The sequence below is a fragment of the Halichoerus grypus genome, chromosome X (assembly GCF_964656455.1).
Source record: "Halichoerus grypus chromosome X, mHalGry1.hap1.1, whole genome shotgun sequence".
In the NCBI taxonomy this organism is placed as follows: domain Eukaryota; kingdom Metazoa; phylum Chordata; class Mammalia; order Carnivora; family Phocidae; genus Halichoerus; species Halichoerus grypus.
The window spans coordinates 97,614,127-97,632,003 of NC_135727.1; the positions used below are offsets into that span (position 1 = coordinate 97,614,127).

Consider the following 17,877-nt stretch of genomic DNA (forward strand, 5'->3'; position numbering starts at 1 on the left):
CACTGGCCTTCTGGGTAGCGAGGGGAGTCTCGGCGCGCGGCTGGGAGAGCCGCCCCCGCCGCCCCCCATCCCCTCGGCTCGGGATCAGCCGGCCGCCCGAGCCGCCGCCGCCGCCCGAGCCGGTCTCTGGCTCAACCAGGACGCGCGCCCGGGCCGGGTGTGCGCAGCCAACTCGGTCCGAGCGGGGGAGGGGAGGGCAAGGGGCGAGGGGGGGGGAGCCACCCAAGTGGTCCGGGCTCCGGACCCAGAGAGGTGAAACGCGCCCGGCCGGGAATCGATGACGGCTGGGGAAACTCGGGCAAACCTTTCCTGGGGAATCACCCCTCCGCAACCCCACCGCCGAGGCGCCGCAGCGGAGGGTGAGCGGAGGCTGGGGGAGCTCAAACTTGCGAGAGCTGGAGGCGGCGGCGGCGGGCGGGCGGCTGTCGCCCGAGCGCAGCGCCTGCGGGGGGAGGGGAGGCGGCTGCTGGGAGGGAGGGAGGGAGGGAGGGCGGGCGGGCGGAGGGAGGGGGAGGAGGAAGAGGAGGGAACCGGGGAGGGGGACGCGTTGGGATCGCGGCGTGCGGCGGCAGACGGAGCCCGGGCTCCCAGCGGCAAGGTGAGGAAGAGCTACGCTCCTCGTTGAACGCGGGCCGAGCTCGGCGGCTGCGGGGGAGACGCGCCGGAGCCCAGACCGCGACCGAGAGCGGGAGCGAGGCGGGCGGCGGCGGAGGGGGAGCCCGCGAGCCGCCGGGCGGGGAGCCCAAGCCGCGCTGTCGCCGCGCAGGGACGACTTGGCCAACACACTCACTCACACACACACACACGCGCGCGCGCGCGCACACACACACACACACACACACACACACACACACTCACATACACCCAGCCCGAGCGGGCGCTCGCGGCGATCCGTCAACATGGCGCTGGGGCTCCTGCCCGAGCGCGGGCGGCAGCAGCGGCGGCGCGGGAGCTGCTGAGCCCGACCGAGCCCGGCCCAGCCCCGGGAGCCCGGAGGATCGCGCGGGGCCGTCGCCACCTGCCCGGAGGCTTTGAGCCCGCCCCGCCCCGCCCCGCCCCCACCCGGCCCAGAGCCCACCCCTCCGCGGGGCCGACCCCGAGGGCAGCCGGCTGGCAGCAGACGGCGAGGGAGACGAGCGAGCGCGGCACCGCGAGCGGGCTGCGGGCAGCCGGGGACGGCAAACTTTGCTGCTCGCCGCGCTTCCCCGGCCCGGCTCCTTCTCCGCTCGCTAACGTCGCCACCCCACTTTCCTCCAACCCCGCACACCTCTCCCCACCCAGCCATCCGCCCCTCGCTCCTCCTCGCCGCCTCGACTCTGCTCGGGGGTTGGGGGGGGGGGAGAGGAAAACTTCAAAGCGCCGGATCGCAGGCTCCCTGCTTACTCCCCGGCCGGGGATTTCAGGTCAGTGCTCGGAACACCTTTCCCCGGGGAGGCCGCGCGGGCGGCGGGCGGGCGGGCGGGCGCGTCGCGGGCTGCAGTCGGCCCCCTCCCTCGGGGCCCCCTCCCGCAGCGGGTTGCTCCTTCGAGTCTCTCGCGTACCCCGTGGAGCTCGAAGCTTTCGCCTCGCGCTTCCCTTTGGCTGCTTGGCTCGCTTTCGTTTTTATCTCCTAGCTGTAAGTTATTAAAAATGCAGCCAGCCTAAGCGGCCCCGCGTGGGCACCGGGGAGGGAGGGACGCGGCGAGGGGCCTGCCGCCTCCCCGGGGGCTGGGAGGAGAGCAGGGAGTTCGCGGAGTGGAAGTTTGCAGCCTGTGTGTGTCTGTGCGCGGGAGCGCGGTCGCCGCTGAGCGCCGCGAGTCGGGCGCGGGGGGGGGGGGCGGCTGGGCTGGAAGCTGGGAAGCTCGGCTCGGCGTTAGCTCGCGAGCAGGAAGGGGAGGGCGGCGGGTTCCCGTCTGCTTTCTTTTTCGACTCGGGAAAGAACTGTAAAAACCCCCAGCCGCCGCCGCCTCGTCTCGCCTCTCCAGGGGCCGGTCGTTCCTCCTAGTGGAACGACGGCGTGTGCGTGCGCAAGGGTGTGTGGCGGGCGCCCCGGGCCGAGCCGAGCTCGACCTGCCGCCGCCGCCGCCGCGCAACTCGGGAGGGGAGTCCCGGGTTTTTTCTTGGCTTGCCCCAAAGCGCGAATCACGTGGATTTAAAAAAAAAAAAAGAAAGAAAAGAAACTACTAGGAAATCGAGCCGAGCGAGGGGTTCCGACTCGGCCCGCCCGCCCGCCAGCCAGGTCAGACGCTTTGTTTTTTAAATGTTCTTCTGAAATTATAATCCGAGGCTCCCTCCCACCCCCCACGCCCTCCCCGACGTTGCGGGGTAGGTTTTAAGTTGTGAGCCCCCGGGGGCGGGGGGAGAATGTGCGGGGGCGGCGGCGGGAAGGGAGGGCGCGGGCGGCGGGGGGGGGGGCGAGACCTGGGCCCTCCACTGGGCAGCGGGGAGTCTGGTGGGGAAGCTGTTTGGGCGTGTGCGTGTCTGTGGCCGGAGGAAGTTGGTCTCACTCGGAGGGCGTGCGGCGCAGAGGCTGAGGGCGAAGAGGAACTTGCGCACCCGGGCGCGATCCTCGGCCGAGGCGAGGAGGGCGAGGCGCCGCCGCACCGCGGGGCCCGCGCTCGGAGCAGGCGGGCCGCGGCGCCGCAGAGCCTCCGCCAACTCGGGGGCTCAGGGCGGCGGCGACGTGCGCCTGCTGTTTACCAAGCGAGCCCTGGGGCGCCGTGTGCGGAGCAGGGCGGCTCAAGGCACGCGTGGTCCCGGCGGGCTTTCCGCCGCTCGCACTTTCGAGTGGGCACTTCCCCGGGTCCCTGAGACGGCGGAGTCTGGCCGCGTGTAGGCCGAGGCCGGGCGAGGCTTAATTTGCTGTTAATGAATCTTTTCCAGAAAGTCCGCGATCTCCAGCTAGAGGCTGTGAGTGCCTGCGCGTGAGGGCGCGCGCCGCCGGCGTCTGAAGGGTGGGGGTGGGGGAATTGAAGAGCGAAGGAAGGGGGGGGGAGGGTTATGTGTATTTAAAAACAAACCTTAAAAAGAAACCAGCGCGCTTCAAATAGGTATTCTCACAGCCTCTCTGTGTCTAGACCAGACAGCTCAGGGTTTTAGCTGGTTTTTCTCTTTTTTCTTTTCTTTCTCTTTTTTCTTTTCTTTTCTTTTTTTTTTTGAGAGGGAGAAGGCGAAGGGAGGGGTAGTGGTATTTGGTGCAAGGGGTAGCCTCTTGTCGAAAAATCCTTAAAAATGGCCTGGAAGTGAAAACAGGGAGGAAATGGCCCACCCCAGAAGGTAGTGGGTGGCGAACGCAGACAGAGTTGGGTATTTCTAGCCATCTGACACTTCCTGTGGCACTGGAAACGGACACCGCGGGCCGAAATCAATCCTTACGAGGTGTTGGATTCGGGTTTGCCAGCGGAATTGCTTGTGTGGAAGGCATTTTAATTGTCGGCCTCGGAGACTTCTGTACGTGGGCACTTGGAGAATACGTTTGCTTCTCGACCCTTCCCACTCCACCCCCGACCTGTTATCTGGTCTGGGCTTTGCAGTGTTGGTTCTCGTGTTTATTTTGGGCACGATTTCACCGCGTGGAGGGACGTTGGCGGGGGGGCGGGGGAGCTGGCGGTGATTAATATGCCGTCCAGGTTTAATGCGAGGCTGGCCTTCAGTGTGCGGGTATCCGCCGTCCCTCGCCAGGATTGCCTAGGGTAGTTAGGGGAGCGCGCGGGGTTCGGGCGCCAGGCGCTCGGCAGGCAGGTTGGGGCTGGGGCTCGTACGGCCCCAGCGCTGTCCTTTGAGGCGCTGTCACCAGTAGGTGACTGAGAGTTAATTAGGAAGTGTTCTCCGGATCAATGGGCCGCACAGCTCATTAGCGATTCTCCCCAGCCCTTTGCAGGGCCGGCCGGGCCTCTGCCTCCCACACAGGCCGGGGCCCCGCGGCCCGGGCTTCGGAGAGCGCGGCTGGGAAGTGGGGAGGGACCGGCAGCAAGGGGCGGTGGAGAGGCGAGTGTAACTTCGCCGGGCTGCGCGTTGCGTGCGGCGCCGCGAGGCCCGCGCAACCCGCTCTTTCTTCCTGCTCTCGGTCGCCTCGACTGTGTCTTTAACTCGCTCCTGCTCGCGTCGCTGCCTGGCGGCTCCTCCCCGCCTCCCTCGCCTATCTCTTGTTCTCTAAGCACGACGCCTGTGCTCCCCGCCCAGTTTGGGATTAGACAAGATAAAAATAGGACTGCCCAGCGCGCAGAGCTGTGACTGCCCCGGCAGCCGGGCTGGCGGGAGCGCCGGGGGCCGGGGCCAGGGCCGGCGAGAACCCGCCGTGCGCTCGGGGCGGCCCGCGCCCGTAGGCTCCCACCCCCACCCTGCAGGCGCGGTCACGCTCCCCGGGTTCTGTCCGCCGGGAACCGTGCGAGCAGGGGGACCTGGGCAGGGTCTCCGCGCTCTCGCGGGTGTTGTTGGTGTGCCTGTGATAGATCGGTCTAGACAGGCATGCAGGCTCCCTCCCGGCTGAAGGACGGGAAGGGGGGGGCGGGCCGCGGAGGCGGCGGCAGACTCCCGTGAGCAGCGAGTGAGCGAACAAGCCTGCGGGCCCTGCGAGCAGGGTGGAGGGAAGGCTGTGAGGATTTCTCTTAACCCTTTAAAGGCAATGGGGGAGTGCGATGCGGGAGTGGGGGCAAAGATCCTTGTAGAAATTCCTGGAGGCAGAGTAGCCCCCCGGAGGGAGGGGGGCGGGGCGGGAGTCTGGGCCTAGGGTTTTCCTTTCTCTTCTGTGCTTGCACGCTCACATCCTGGTGCATTGGACTCGATTCTTCGACAAACCAAACGCAGCTGCTAGATGGTCTAGTTTGACCCAGGACTTCTCAACGGGAGGGAGGCGTGAACACACAGTAGGCACCTTCACTTAAGGAACCGGGTTTAGGAGATGCAGATCTAGACCTCCCAGAGAGAATTCGTGCAGAAGATCTAGTAATGGGAAGGTCGGCTCAGAGCTGTGGTGGGGTGGGGCCTCTGACCAAGACTGCTGCAGACGGAAGACCTGAGACTGAAATGCCAGGCCAGTGTGTACAGGTATGCGTTGGAGACAGCAAAGAGGTCCTTGAGTTGTCTGTATAAATAGACGGCACTTTTAACCATGAACTTGTGGGGAGTTAGAATCAGATATGTGCAAGGAGACAGCCTCTAAACAGGAGTTGGTTAGGGATGTGTACAAGATCGAGCATCCGTATGCACAAACGTGGGGTCGACATTGAGCCCGTCCAAAAATTTAAACATAACCTCACAGAGAGTGGTCTAGTTCTTTCTAGAGGTTGAAATTGGTGGGTGGGTTACCCTATATATAAATAAGTCATTAGTGAACACACCTCTGTCTCCTTCCCCATCCTCTTCCTTTTAGGGTTTGTGGTTCAGGGGATTCTCTAGTTATATTTAAACTGCAAACCCATGTTGGTCTAGCCTGGGAATGGGCCACATATTACGGGCAAAGCAAGAATGTAAGTAGTGGGGAGGTGTAGGAGCTAGACAGGAATGTTCAGATTAAGATGTGCGCCTGGATGACATGTGCTGAAACAAATCAAGACACTTGGTCTCCGATGCCCACATGGAACAAGAGATACATAAGAGATAAAGAACTGGCCGAGGAGAATGTAAACACGGGTGTGCAAATACAGGGACCTATAGTGATATTCTAAGAGAAAAATCCCAGACTTTGTTGAGCTGGAAACTGGGGCAGAATTTCTGTAAGTGCGTTCCAGAGACAAAAGCCCATTTAAAGGTGTGAAGAGGGTCACTTGGAAACACAAAAAGCATTCATATGCATACATCCATGCTTAGATACACTGGCTGAATGACAAAAACTCCTCCTTGGCCGACGAAGACTTTCCTGCCGGGGGAGAGCAATGTGGGCACGGAAGTGTGGGCCGCCTAACCACCTTTGTGCACTCACTGGCAGGGAAAAACTGTCGTAGGCTGGAAGGAAACTGAGGGCAAAGCGGCCTAGCTAAGGGCAAATGGCCCTCGCTCACCAGTAGTACTTCTGGTTATAATTTCTTCCCTTCTGGGGCAGGGGAGAGGGTATGTGTGGAGCTGGTAGGAGGATCTCTGAGAGATTCTGAGTTCTTGACCTTGAGTGGATGGATGGTGGAGGAAAAAGAAGAGTAGGTCAGGAGGAATAGATAGATGGTGGCCCTCCTCTGAAGTCCTGTTTGCTGATGTGGCTGTCAGCCTGGTGGACTGATAAAGATAGAACCGAAAGAAGTGCGAAGTTCGGCCTCCGGGAGCAATAAAGGGGAGGTATGCTTTCATTTTGGTATGCTTTAATTTTTTTTCTTTTTCTTTTCTGGAGGAGACCTTGCGGGGACGGTCTGTGTAGGGTGGATTAGCAGGCGCCTGTGCGACCCCAGACGCTCACGTAAACTAGGCTAGGGTTTGGTTTGCCCGCGGCGTCGATTTGCCGCGGTCCCTCTTTGTCTGAGCCCAGCCGGGAATTCCAGCTTTTATTGGGAAGACCGCACTCGGGTGGAGCCCGCGCAGGGTCGGGCGGGGCAGGGCTGGGCCGAGCGGTCTGGGCGGGAGGCTTGCAGGCCGCAGTGCTGCCCGAACTCCGGGACGGTCCTCAGGAGCGCAAGGCAGCCCTGACGATACCACCTCGGTGGTTTCCTCGAGGGCGCCGGGCCCGGCCGAGCTAGCCAGGCGCGGCGGGGCGGGGTGGGGGACCTGGAGGGTCCACTTCGGCCTCCGAGCCCAACCCCTCCCTCCCGCTGGCCCCACCCCTCCCCCCGCCAGCCCGAGGCCGAAAGGAGCTCAGAAGGCCCTTTGTTAGGCCCCAGGGTCACACCCGTGCCCTGGGGGCCGCAGAGGGGCGGGAGAGCGGTGCTCTCGGCGAGAAAGGACCTTATCCTTGCTCGGAGGCCTCAGCCGCCCGCTCACACGGTTCGGGGAGGGGAGGCCGAGGCCGGCCAAGGCCCGCCCCAGCTGCTTTGCCAGTGTGTATGGCCCACAGGATTCCGTCTGTTTGCAAAGCAGGCTGCACTGCTGGGGCCTAGGTGGCGGCGGCGGGGTTGAGAAGCTGCTGGGGCAGAAGTGGACAGCCTCCTCGGGCCGCCCGGGTGGTAGCCCAGCCGCCTTCGTCGGGAGCACTTGGCCCGAGACTTCCCCCGACCACCAGCCCGGCCCGACGGCTTTTTGCTAGTTGCCCCCAACGTGTTCCTCTGGGAGGGATATCTGACTTTGTGTTGGATGGGAATGAAGGAACGATGCTTTTCTGCGATATTTCTGTAGAAGGTCCCCTTTCCCAGCACAGGCTCATCTGTGCCTGTCCTCAGTCGAGGGTCTCGGAAATGGGGGTCCCTCACTTGGTTAATTTTTAGAGCTATGTCTCCCCAAGCCATCCATCCCCCCCCCCCCCCAGCACCTACAGGCTCGGCTCCCCGTGATTAGACTAACGGGGAAGTCCGCTAGAAGATCCTGACAGCATAAAATATAATTTGTGATCTAAAAGACAGTTTCCAGTATAATCTCATTATGCACCACAGACTCCCGGTGTTATTTTGTGGAAGGCGGACAATGATCAATTTACATTGACCCGGGGCTGGGCGAGCTTTTAGATGGTAATTGCCATATTGATTTGCATGCAAAAAGGAGACCTGCTAAAATTAAAGACCGGAAGCTAAATTAAACTAAATTTATTGTCTAGGTGCAAACCAGAGAAACTACTGGGGGAGGGGGTGAGTCAGGTCGGGGTGCCAGGGCCAGAGCAGGTGAAAGTCCCAGAGAGCTTCCAGAGGTCACAGATTTGGGAGCGATCTTTGCCCTTGTGATTTCATAATGTGAGGAGGGGGACTTGTTTAGGGTATGGGGACTCAGCGGGAAAAAGTTATAAACAGGCACCATTGCATTGAAGGCACTGGGGTCTTTTAATGCTAATAGTAACTGGCGAGGGGGAGGAGAGGTTTATAGGGTTATAGGGGTCTTCCTGCACCATTTCCGGCAAGCCCCTATTTCTATTGTTCTACCCGAGCGCTCGCAATCGTGCCAGGGACACCCAAAACTCTTACAACTAAAGAGTTTAAAAAAAAAAAAAAGCCCGCGGCCCTGCCCGCCCCACTCCCACCCCTCCCCCCTGCGTAAGTTCTTAAGGAGCGCGGGCGAGCGTGGGGCGCACTGCACGCGCGCCGCGGGCAAGCGGGGACCGTTGGGCGCCTGCCGGAGTTCCTCCCCGGACGCAGCAGCCCCACGCTCGGCCGGACGCCGATCGCTCCGGGGAGCCGCCCGCTCCAGGTGGTTCCAGGTGGCTCAAGGTGTGTGTGTGGGGGTCTGCCGGGCCCGCTGTCTCGCGGTGTCGGGGCGGGGGTCGCCTCCCCGGAGATTTGGAAGGGCCTGCTCGGAGCTAGGGGCGGGGGGGGGTGGGGGAGGGCGGAGGCTGGAAACCCTGCCCCGATCGCCAACGCCGGAAAGTTTAAAAAAGAGAGAGAGAGAAAGCCACTGGCCGGGAGCCAGGGGCGGCCGGGCGGCGGGGGCGTGTTCGGCTGGCTAGTCGGGTGAGGACCCGGCGCCGCCATTGCCTCGATCCCTCCCGCTGCCGAGGCCCTTGCCGGCCCAGTCGCTCCTGGAGCCATTTCGCACATCCGGAGCCCCCGCCTCTTGGAGGAGCCACGGGCTCAGCCCCGGGAAGCCCGCAGGGGCAGCCGACTGTCCGGTGCCCCTGCCCTTCCCGGTGGCCACCGAGCCGAGCGGGAGATGGTCCTGTGCAGCCTGGGTCGTCGGGTGTGGAGAGTTCCCGGAGCATCCGAAAGCCTGGGGCAGATCTGGAAATTGGGGATGGGGCGGGGTGGCGATGTTAGGCCCCGACCCCCGCTTCTGGGATGAGAAGTTGGAGAAATGAAAGATAATCCAGTCCCTAGCTTGTCTCAGAAGGCTTGGCCTTTTGTGGGAACACCCCTCCCCCCGGGTAGGGGAGTCCAGTAGGGCCTGGGGTCTTACGAGCCACTTCCCTCATAATTTCCTCCCCCACCCCATTTTGGTCCTTGGGGTTTTTCTTTAAAACCCTAGGAAAGGAGTAGGCGCACTCTTTCCAAAGGGCTTTTGCTCTATCTAGATAATTTGATTTATTGTTTTATGTGGCAAAACTAGGGTGACAGGCCCAGCCCCAGTACCAGGAGTCAGCACTTTATTACAGGGCCCTGAGAGTAGCGACCCACCAACCCCCTGCCTATTTTGGACTCCTGGAGGAGGGGAAAGTGGAGCTTTGTTGGAAGCCCTGACCTCACACCAGGGTATTCCAGGGTAGGGAGATGTGTAGGAAGTCTCGGGAAATTGGGAAAGACTTCAAGTGGACTAAGAGGTTACTGGGTGTAGGAGAAACTGGGTTCTGGTCTCCTTGTTGACTAAGTTATACGTTACATCAATGCTTTCCTCTTAGCCTGTCTTCGAAGACAAGGGCTAAGGAAGCTTTCCGAAATTCTTGGGGATTTCAAATGGCACAATTAGACCAATAATTGGCTCCTCTCCGCAACTCCAGGACTGAGTTTGACCGTGGCCCATTTTTACTAGCTGTGTGACCTTGGGGGCAAGTTATTTATGGCCTCTGAGCCTCAGTAAGTTTCTTCATTTGTAAGACTGGGAATAATTATCCACCTTTTAGGATCAAAGAAGACTACTTGGCACATAGTAGGCCCTGAGGATTTAGGGATTGCTTTGAATGACTAATCAGGTTCCTATAGGTGCGCCGCCGTTCCCCACTGCCCACCCCCCCCCCCCGCCCTCCCGAGACCTGCCCAGGCCAGTGTCCCGGGAACGACGCAGGTTAAATTCGCCTCCGAGGATATTTCTCTGGTCTGCCTTCGTGGGCTCCTCTTTGTTTTGTTGCAGTTCTTTGCATTCTGCGCTCTAAAGGGTTCCATATGAAAGGGCTTGGGTTTTTTCCCCCCCTAAGTGGGGTCATTATTTGGCTAGGAATTGATTCCAGAACCGGGCATCTAGGTGCTCTTTGGCAAGCCTCCCCGTCCTTCTTTCAGGGGAGAGAGGAACTAGGGGCTGGAGGGGTGAGACCTGGTTGGAAGAGGTGAGGGGGTGGCCTGCTGCAGAGGCTAGAGGTGCTGTGGTTTGGTTGATAGGGATTAAGTCCGGATGTTACGAGGTCTCAGTGTGGTTTTCAATAAAGTCTGCCAGGGATTGCATCCTTTTTTTATATCGATATGTATTTTAAAAAATTACCAGCATGAGAAGAAAACCAGACCTGTATGGATCCAGGCCGGTAGTAAGCTACTGTGATCAGGTTTCCTACTCGACTCCCAGAGGGGAAGTCAGCGTTTGATTGAAGCTACACTTGGTTCTTGACTCTCAGGGGATGCCTGCTCTGAAACAGGAGCCCTCCCTTTCTCTCCTCCTCTCTCCCCTCCTCCTCCCTCTTTTTCCCTTCTTCCCCTAAAAGCCTTTGTGCTGAAAGAGCTTCAGTAGGCACGAATCCCTGGTCCCTCTCTAAAGAATGCCTCCCAGCCTTTGCTGACATTGTTTTGTGAACAGTGGGTTTTACCAGGCCAGCAGTTTTCCCCGCATCTTAGCTCACTATTTTAGAGGTAGAGTATGGCCAGGATGCGCCTAACTGCCGTGATTTCCACACCGTGGAGCCAGGGCCTTGCCTGTAATCTGAAGACACCTTAACCTTTGCCCCAGATGCCTCCAGAGGGGGTGAAGGTGGGGAGAGCAAGGACAGGGGGTCGTTGTTGAGGGTCTGTTTGTTTTTCTCCGGCAACAGAGGCAGAGGGTGGAGAAGGGGCCGAGTCAGGGAGGAGGGACGGTCCAGCTTTGGGTCTGATTTAAAACTTGGTCTAATTGGAGAAGCTCTTAGGCACTCAACAGTTCTGTACAAATGCAAACTTGAAATAGCTCTAGGCCTACGTCATTTAGGACAGAATAAATGAAGTACAGAAATGTCCAAACTATGCAAATCCTGGAGTTGTCTGCCCTCCCATAAACACATGACAAGTGCCAAGGCATTTCCAGTCAAAACAGCCATGGAACCAGCAGCCTCCATCCTTTGTATTTATTATTTTATTAACAGCATTTTACACAGCAGTTAACAAGCAGAGCCCTGCCTGCTTTGCGCCCCGTCTCTCGGCCGACGGGGGGGGGGGGGGACTGGATGGATGGCGGTGGGGAGGAGTGGTCTCTAAAGGAGACGGCTAGCTGGAGGAGTCTCTGCAGATGGGTAAGGAAAAGTAGCATTTGGGGCTTCTTTCTACTGGCCCGAAAGAGAAGACAGCGCAAGTGAGCCTTTGGAGGAAGAGAATCCCCTCTCCCTTCTCAAGAGGAAAGTTGCACAGATGTGGTTATGTCTGGTCTCTGCTGGGATTCCAGAAGGTGAAACAGTATCATTTCAGAATCCTCTCTGCCCGTCAGTTATTGGCAATTTTCACAGAATAAGTATTTGTCTGCTGTCCTGAGTCTATATCCTGGTGGAAAGTTTGTAACGAAAAGTAATGCCTTTCTTAAGTCATAAAATGAGCCTTGTATGATTATTTAATTAAAATCTATTTAAGGACCGATTAGGCGTGTAATTTGCGCTAATAATGACGATTATGGAAATGTTCGACTTAACCAAAAATCATAAAGGAGACATTTTGATCAGTGGGGCGGCCAGTAAGTATTCAGGGAGTCGGACCATTTTCGAGGCGCCCGAGGCGGCGGGCGGCGGAAAGTGCGGAGCCGCCTGGCCTCTGCGCCCCAGGGCTCCGGGAGCGGCAGGCCTCCCTGCCCCGACCCCAAGCCTCAAGCCCCATGCCCGGCCCCGGGGGCTTTGCCGAGCAGAGAAAGCGACCCCGGGAGTGTGAACCACCTCTCTTCCCAGCCGAGGGAGTGGGGGAGGGGTGCCTCCCCCCAGCCACCAGGAGGGGCAAACTCTGGGAGAGGGCTGATAAACCACACAGAAATCCCGGCGACAGGGCTGTGCTCTTTCGCTTTTACAATCAGCCGCGACAAACTGCACGCTGCCTTGGCTAGCCTTGGCTGGAGCCTGGGGGGTGGGGGGTGGGGGTGGGGGGAGGGGGGTCCCCTTGTTCCGGAGAAACCTGCCAGCTGCTGGGCTTGGTGCGAAGGCAGCGGAGGCAGACACAATGCTGCTGTTGTTGGTTTGATCTCGAACTGGGGATTGTTAGTCTGGCTTTAACTGTGTGGTAAGGGGGGAATGTGAAGGCTGTTTACAGCGAGTGCAAATAATGTGACAGCTGTTGGTGCACGAGCAGCGCTGCGCTTACACAAAGCGTGCACTGTGCAGGCCCGCGGAGAGCTGCAGAGGTGGCCGCCGCTTTCTGGCCACGGCGTCCTCGTCCTCGGATGAGAGGAAAAGTCAGCCGCGCGTCGCACCGCCCCCCCCTCCGCCCCCCGCCCCAACACACACCTTTACGGCTCCCAGAATCGGCACAGAGGTGCAGGATGGTGTGTGGTGTGTCGTCTAGTCCTGCAGACGTGGTGGGAGAGGGCCCACAGGGTCCCGAGTGTCACTGTCCAGAGGGGCTTGGCCAGGATCGCTGGACCTGGGTCCTCAGGTGCTCAGAGGCACGGTTTTTAAGATTTGGGAACGTAACTTGCAGCTCTGAGCAAGCTTGTTGGAAACAGTGTGTTATTAACCTAAGGCTTTCTGGAAGTCGCAGAGGCTCTGGTGGCCCTCGTTGCCCCTCTGAAGTGGTTCTGTTACTGAGACAAGTTAGAGAGACAGGCGGGCGCTGTGTTCTGTGCACTCACCACTCTTTCCCCGGGCTGGAAACACAGGTGTGTAGGCTCAGGACCCAAAGGGGGGGTGTACTGGGGCGGGGGGGGAGCGAAGGGGTGCACTTTGGCTTTTGATTACCCACACCCCTTAACCTTCCCTCGCAAGCCTTCCCATTTCCAAGAGCACATTCGCCTTCAGCTGTAGGACGCAAAGGTGCGGCCCTGAGGTGTGCCCACGGCACCACCCACTCTGTGACTTAGATCAGCTAGATGCCCACAGCCACAGGCCTTCTCTGAGGTCCTGGTCGCCCGCCAGGCACTGGGGGGAGGCGCCAGGGCGGGAGGGAGAGCAGTTGGTGGCGGCAGTCACCCCTCCCACCCTCCCCCCAGTCCTGGAGAGGTAGGGCTGGCCCAAGCAGGTGGGTTCAGGATGGCCAGGATGGCCAGACACGTTGGGCCTGCTTCTGGGCTGTCCTGGGGCCAAACGGGTGTCAGAGTCGCTCCCCTCCCCCTCCCAAGACTGGAGCCTTCACAGCCCTGCGCTGCCCCCCCCCCCCCACGGTTTGGAGGATCATTTAGGGCTGATTTAATTCTGTATCTTGTCCTTCTCTGTGACTTTGGTCCCTGGGTGTACAGCCTCCAGGATATCTGCAAATTGAGTTCATTGCCCCCAGCCTCCCAGGTCTACCCTCTCGGAGTTTTAACGTGGACTTCTATATCCAGTTGGGTTCCCCAGTGGGGAGCTGGGAGATGCTTCTGGAGTGATACATGAACTTCGGTGCCAGTTCTATAAATTGGTCTCTTTTTATGACGTGTGCCATTTTCTGTAGGAATGTTGCTTGCAAAACGAGTTTCGCCTTGGAGGAAAGGCGGAAAGATAAACAAGCCTGCCACGCCAAAACACTGGCAGTCTTTCTCCTCCTTCCAGCTCTCTTAAAGCAGCCGGGCTGTATTTCCAGGATTAGACTCGGGCTTGTAAGAGGGACTCTGGTTGGCTTTTTTTTTTTTTCCCCCAAGCAAATGCAAATTAGAGAAAAATAATTTTCTTTCAACGATATGCAATGTATTAGTCACTTGTTATCGTGCTTCGAGGCAGGCCTCATTTGCGCGTCTGCCAGCTCGCTCACATCTGCTCGGCGCTGTTCGGGGCATTTTAACCTTGGCGGTGTCGTGTCTAGTCCCACGGATCAAGGAGGAGTAATTAAGCTCTGAACAGCTACAAAAATTCATGGGCCCCCATCTACACCGTAGTTGTTCCGCAGCTTTGTTTGGGGTGTTCCGAGTTCCAAGATTGAGTAGCAGACACGGGGTTTCTTTTGTTCCTTGTCAAGAAAGTGGGAGCCCCTCTCCTCCTCTGACCCTCACCCCCAGCCCTCCCAGAACTCCCAGACAGCACACACACCCAGCCAAGGAACCTGGGTGCAGATCACAGGACCCCGTGTGTTATGCATCTTTTATGCGTAAAAAGTTCCTTTGTGCCTCCTGTGTACACCCGATAGCCGATGTTAATAGCCTTACGGTATAGCTTGTTCCGTTGCGGGGGTGGGAGGTGGGGGGCATGAAGTGCGTTTTATTCCTACAAAATCCTGGTGGAGATTGCAGTGCATGGACACCCCCTCTGGAGTTGTGATATGGATGGTTTATTCTGGATTTGCCCCCAGGCTGTGCAGACTCCCAAGTGGCAACCCGGCTCTGTCGGGATTAGCCTCAAGGGGGTGTGGGTTTTTTGGGGGGCGGGGGAGGGAGTAAGGGTGATTAATTGCATTCCACCTAGGTTTTCCTGTCCTGGGCTGCCTCCTGTTGAGGGACACCAGCTTCCAAAAGGGCCCTCTCTCGCCCACGTGGTGGTGTGTGGCACCACCGTGAAAGAAAGTGAAAGGAACAAAAACCTGAGGCGGTGGCTTGCATCGGTGTCAGGGGAGAAGGGGAAGTGTCCCATGTTGGTCCAACAGACGACCCCGGGTTGGGGGGGTGGTGCATAGCAGGGACCCACCCCCGGTTTGGCAGCCACTCTCCCCGTGGATCCTTGCAGGGGCCTCCCCTCCCTGAATCCCTCCCCACTTTGCAGTTGGCTGCGCTTGGCTTGCTGCGGGGCGGGGGGCGGGGGGGGGGCACGTCTATGGAGAATAACACTCCAGTCTACTCGGAAGGATCCCAGGATGATGGCCAGGAGGGGTCTGCGTGCGCGCACCCAAAGTTCCTTTTTGTCAGAGATTCAGCGGGGGGGGCTCGGGAAGGGGGAACCCCAGAGGAGCGCGCGGGCCGCAGGGCCGGAGGGGTTAACTGGGGTCGGGAGACTAGGGATTGCGGAGGGAGGGAGGTCGGGCCGCCTCCCGGAGAGAGCCCGAGTTCCTGGAAGGCCGGGCGGGGGCGCGTCGCGAGGGTGTGGGCGTGTGGCGTGGCGCGGCCCCGCGCGGGGACCTCGGTGTGGGGGAGCCGCGAGGAGGGGCGGGCGAGCCCGGAGCGGCACGGGTGTGTGTGGTGGGAGAGAAAATCCCTTTGTTGCCGACCGATCGCGCTCGGGGCTGAGGCGGGGGAGGGGGTGCCCTTCCTCCGCTCGCCCTCACCGCGGCCGCCTAGGGCCAAGTTCACCCCCCGACCGACCCGAGTGGCTCTCTGCTCTGACCCAGGCGCCCTGGGAGGAGGCAGGGAAGGTTCTGGTTGCTCGAAAGGTCAGGGCCGCACGAGTTTCCCATCCTCCTCGCTCCCTCTCCCCTCCTGCCCCGCAGCTCAGTCTGTTACTAATGCAAAACTTGGGGCGTGGGTGGGGACGGCCCCGGAGGCAATGGCCCCGGCTTGGAGTGTGCCAAGAGACAGCGCCTGGGCAGGCTGGATCACTCCTCCCAAACCCCCCCCCCAACACCCTTGGAGGGCTGGTAGACCGAGCCAGCCACCAACCTCAGCCACACCCCTGGAAGCCTATGGCCCTGTCCCGTTGGGGGGCAGTCTTGGGGTCCCCCTCGCCCTGTGCCCTGCAGCTACACACCCCGGGGGAAGCAGCCCAGGAGGGCCCGCCCCCAACCGTGCACATCCGGGAGAGCGTTTTCCTGGCATCTTCTACCCCCACGCAGCCCCCCTTCCCCCCCATCCTAAAATAGGAACTTCTTCACCCCTCCCTTCCTTGACACCGGGAGAGAAGTGCTGCTGTGCGACTCAGTCTGCTCTTGGGGCAGCCCCGGGAAGGGCTCCCGCCGGCTTCGCGTTGGGCTTTGATGAAATCCGCGCAGCTCTGCTGAAGGTCACTCCTCCCTGGCCTGTCCCCCTCTGTGTCCCTGCCTCAGCCTTCCCACTGCCACACAAAAGCTATGCGGCGACCTGGGGTTGTCACACAACATGCTTGGTGGAGTCAGATGCTGTTTAATGGGGTTCAGCGTGGCGGGTACTAGCAAAACTCAAGTCCGTAGTGCAGTTTAATCCTCTGGAAAACGCGGTGCCAAATATTTACAGATGAGGGGACCAAGGTTGACGAGGTTCGGCCACCTGCCCGGAGACACGCTGTGGATGAGGGTGGGAGCTGGGAGGCTGTGGTGGTGACCATGTTCACTCCAGCTCTGCGATGAGGGAGGCCCCTTCCCCAGCACGCCCTGCACGCAGACTGTCTGGTCTCCCCGATGGCAGCTCAGCCTTCTGAGCCAGAAGCTCCCCCCGCCCCCACACCCGCCCAGGCCTTCTTGGCCGCTGACTGGATAACCGCCTGATGGGGGCGCAAGGGGCGCCAGGTCAGAGAGACCCTAGGAAGGGGCACCATTCGTGCTTGCGTGGCGTGTGGGAGTTGGGATGGTTCGATGGCGGTGCTTTCCATTTTGTCGGTGAACTTGACAAGTGTGATGTGCAGACTTGAACTGAGCACCACCTCAAGGGCAGAGGCAGTAAAAGTGGCCTGGTGCCAGGAGGAGCCCAGTGGAGAGAAAGGAGGGGTGCCAAGCGTGGTCTGGTGCTGCCTCCCCTCCCCTGGCTCATCCCAGCCTCTCAGTCACTGCCGCTTCCCTTTTCAACCGGCTGTTTGTGGTCGGCCAGGGTAGATCGCCTTTAAAAGACAAACCAGACAGCCCTCTCCTTTGCCTCAGTGCACAATGGTGTCCTCGTGGAATGGTGGTGGTGGGTGCTGCTCGGGGGCCTGTGTGCCCCTCCTGTCCTGTCAGAGGCTTGGTAGTGCCTCTTCTCAGGGATGACAGCTCCTAATTTTGGTCCCTCTGACCTCTGTCTGCCAGTCAGGACCTTTCGCCGGTGTCCAAGCCAAGCCTAGTACTCTAAGCATAACCCTTGGCTTCCAGAGCAGATAACTGCCCACGTCTGTTGAGGGAGACCCAAGCTCTCTTATGCTTTCAGTTACTGCCAGTCCGAGAGCCGGAGTCTACTCTGGGGGCCGGGGGGGGGTGCATTTTGTAAGCCAGGTCTCTCCCCAGAGCTGGGTGTTCCAGAGGGCAACCGCTCCAATTCCTGGTCTGTTCTTTAGAAACCAGACACTCCTCAGTCTCCCCGTCTGACCTCTTCTCTCAGCCACCTTCCCCTTCCCTCTCCATCCCTGTCCTGCCTCCTTGGCCCCCTTCTCTCCACTACTGGAAAAAGGGTTAAAACCCCGTAGCCAGGATGTAGCTTAGCAGCTCACATGGAAACAGGTTGGTGCTTGTAAAGTGCTTTTCTTGAGTGACTTCACACATCTTGGCACTTCTAGCCTGCATGTGGAAGAGCGGGGCGGGGAGGGGGAGGTTGGTGCACGCGGAAAATAAGGGCAAACAAGCCTCTCGTAGCGGCAAAGTGCCTGTTCTGTTTGTCATCTAAATCACATTATTTGTCCTCTCCACCGCGGCCCCAGGGTCAGCGAAGTCAGTTTTGAAGCACTTTCTCTTAGAGTTAAAAAAAAAAAGGACCCCAACTATTTCCACAGCCCCTTCTAGAAGCAGAGTGGGATGAGCATCTCTGTATCTCCGCCTCTCAGTCTCTTTGTGTTTCTCACCCCAGTGTCCCCTTAGCTCCACATCCCGGGGGGGGGGGGCGGCGCGGGGGGGCCCGTCCTCGGGGCCTCCTGGCAGAGGGCCTCTGCTGCCGCCCAGGATGTTCCTGCTGGGGGTTCCTGCCGGGCATCCGGCCTCCTCCCGAGCAGGCCGTCACCCTGGAGAAGGGCCTCCTGCCAGGCAGGGCCATGGCTCACTGGCCCTTCCCGCTCAGCTCCCATCTTTGGCCAGGAACCTGAAGAGTTAAAAGTCTTTAGCTTGT

General features: G+C 59.7%; 1 protein-coding gene across 8 annotated transcripts in view; it reads left to right on the forward strand.

Moving 5' to 3' along the window:
• Positions 1 to 234: 234 nt before the first annotated feature.
• The window catches only part of BCOR (BCL6 corepressor), a 44,960-nt gene continuing 27,317 nt past the window's right edge, over positions 235 to 17,877 (forward strand). For 2 of the 8 annotated variants that reach the window (XM_036076796.2, XM_036076800.2), the window contains exon 1: positions 627 to 1,403. The gene's annotated coding sequence lies outside the window, so the exon portion shown is untranslated. Of the gene's footprint in view, positions 360 to 538; positions 599 to 626; positions 1,404 to 1,912; positions 2,219 to 2,790; positions 2,890 to 17,877 lie in introns of those variants that run through there. The other 6 variants (XM_036076801.2, XM_036076802.2, XM_078064731.1 and 3 more) reach the window with 5 other exon arrangements.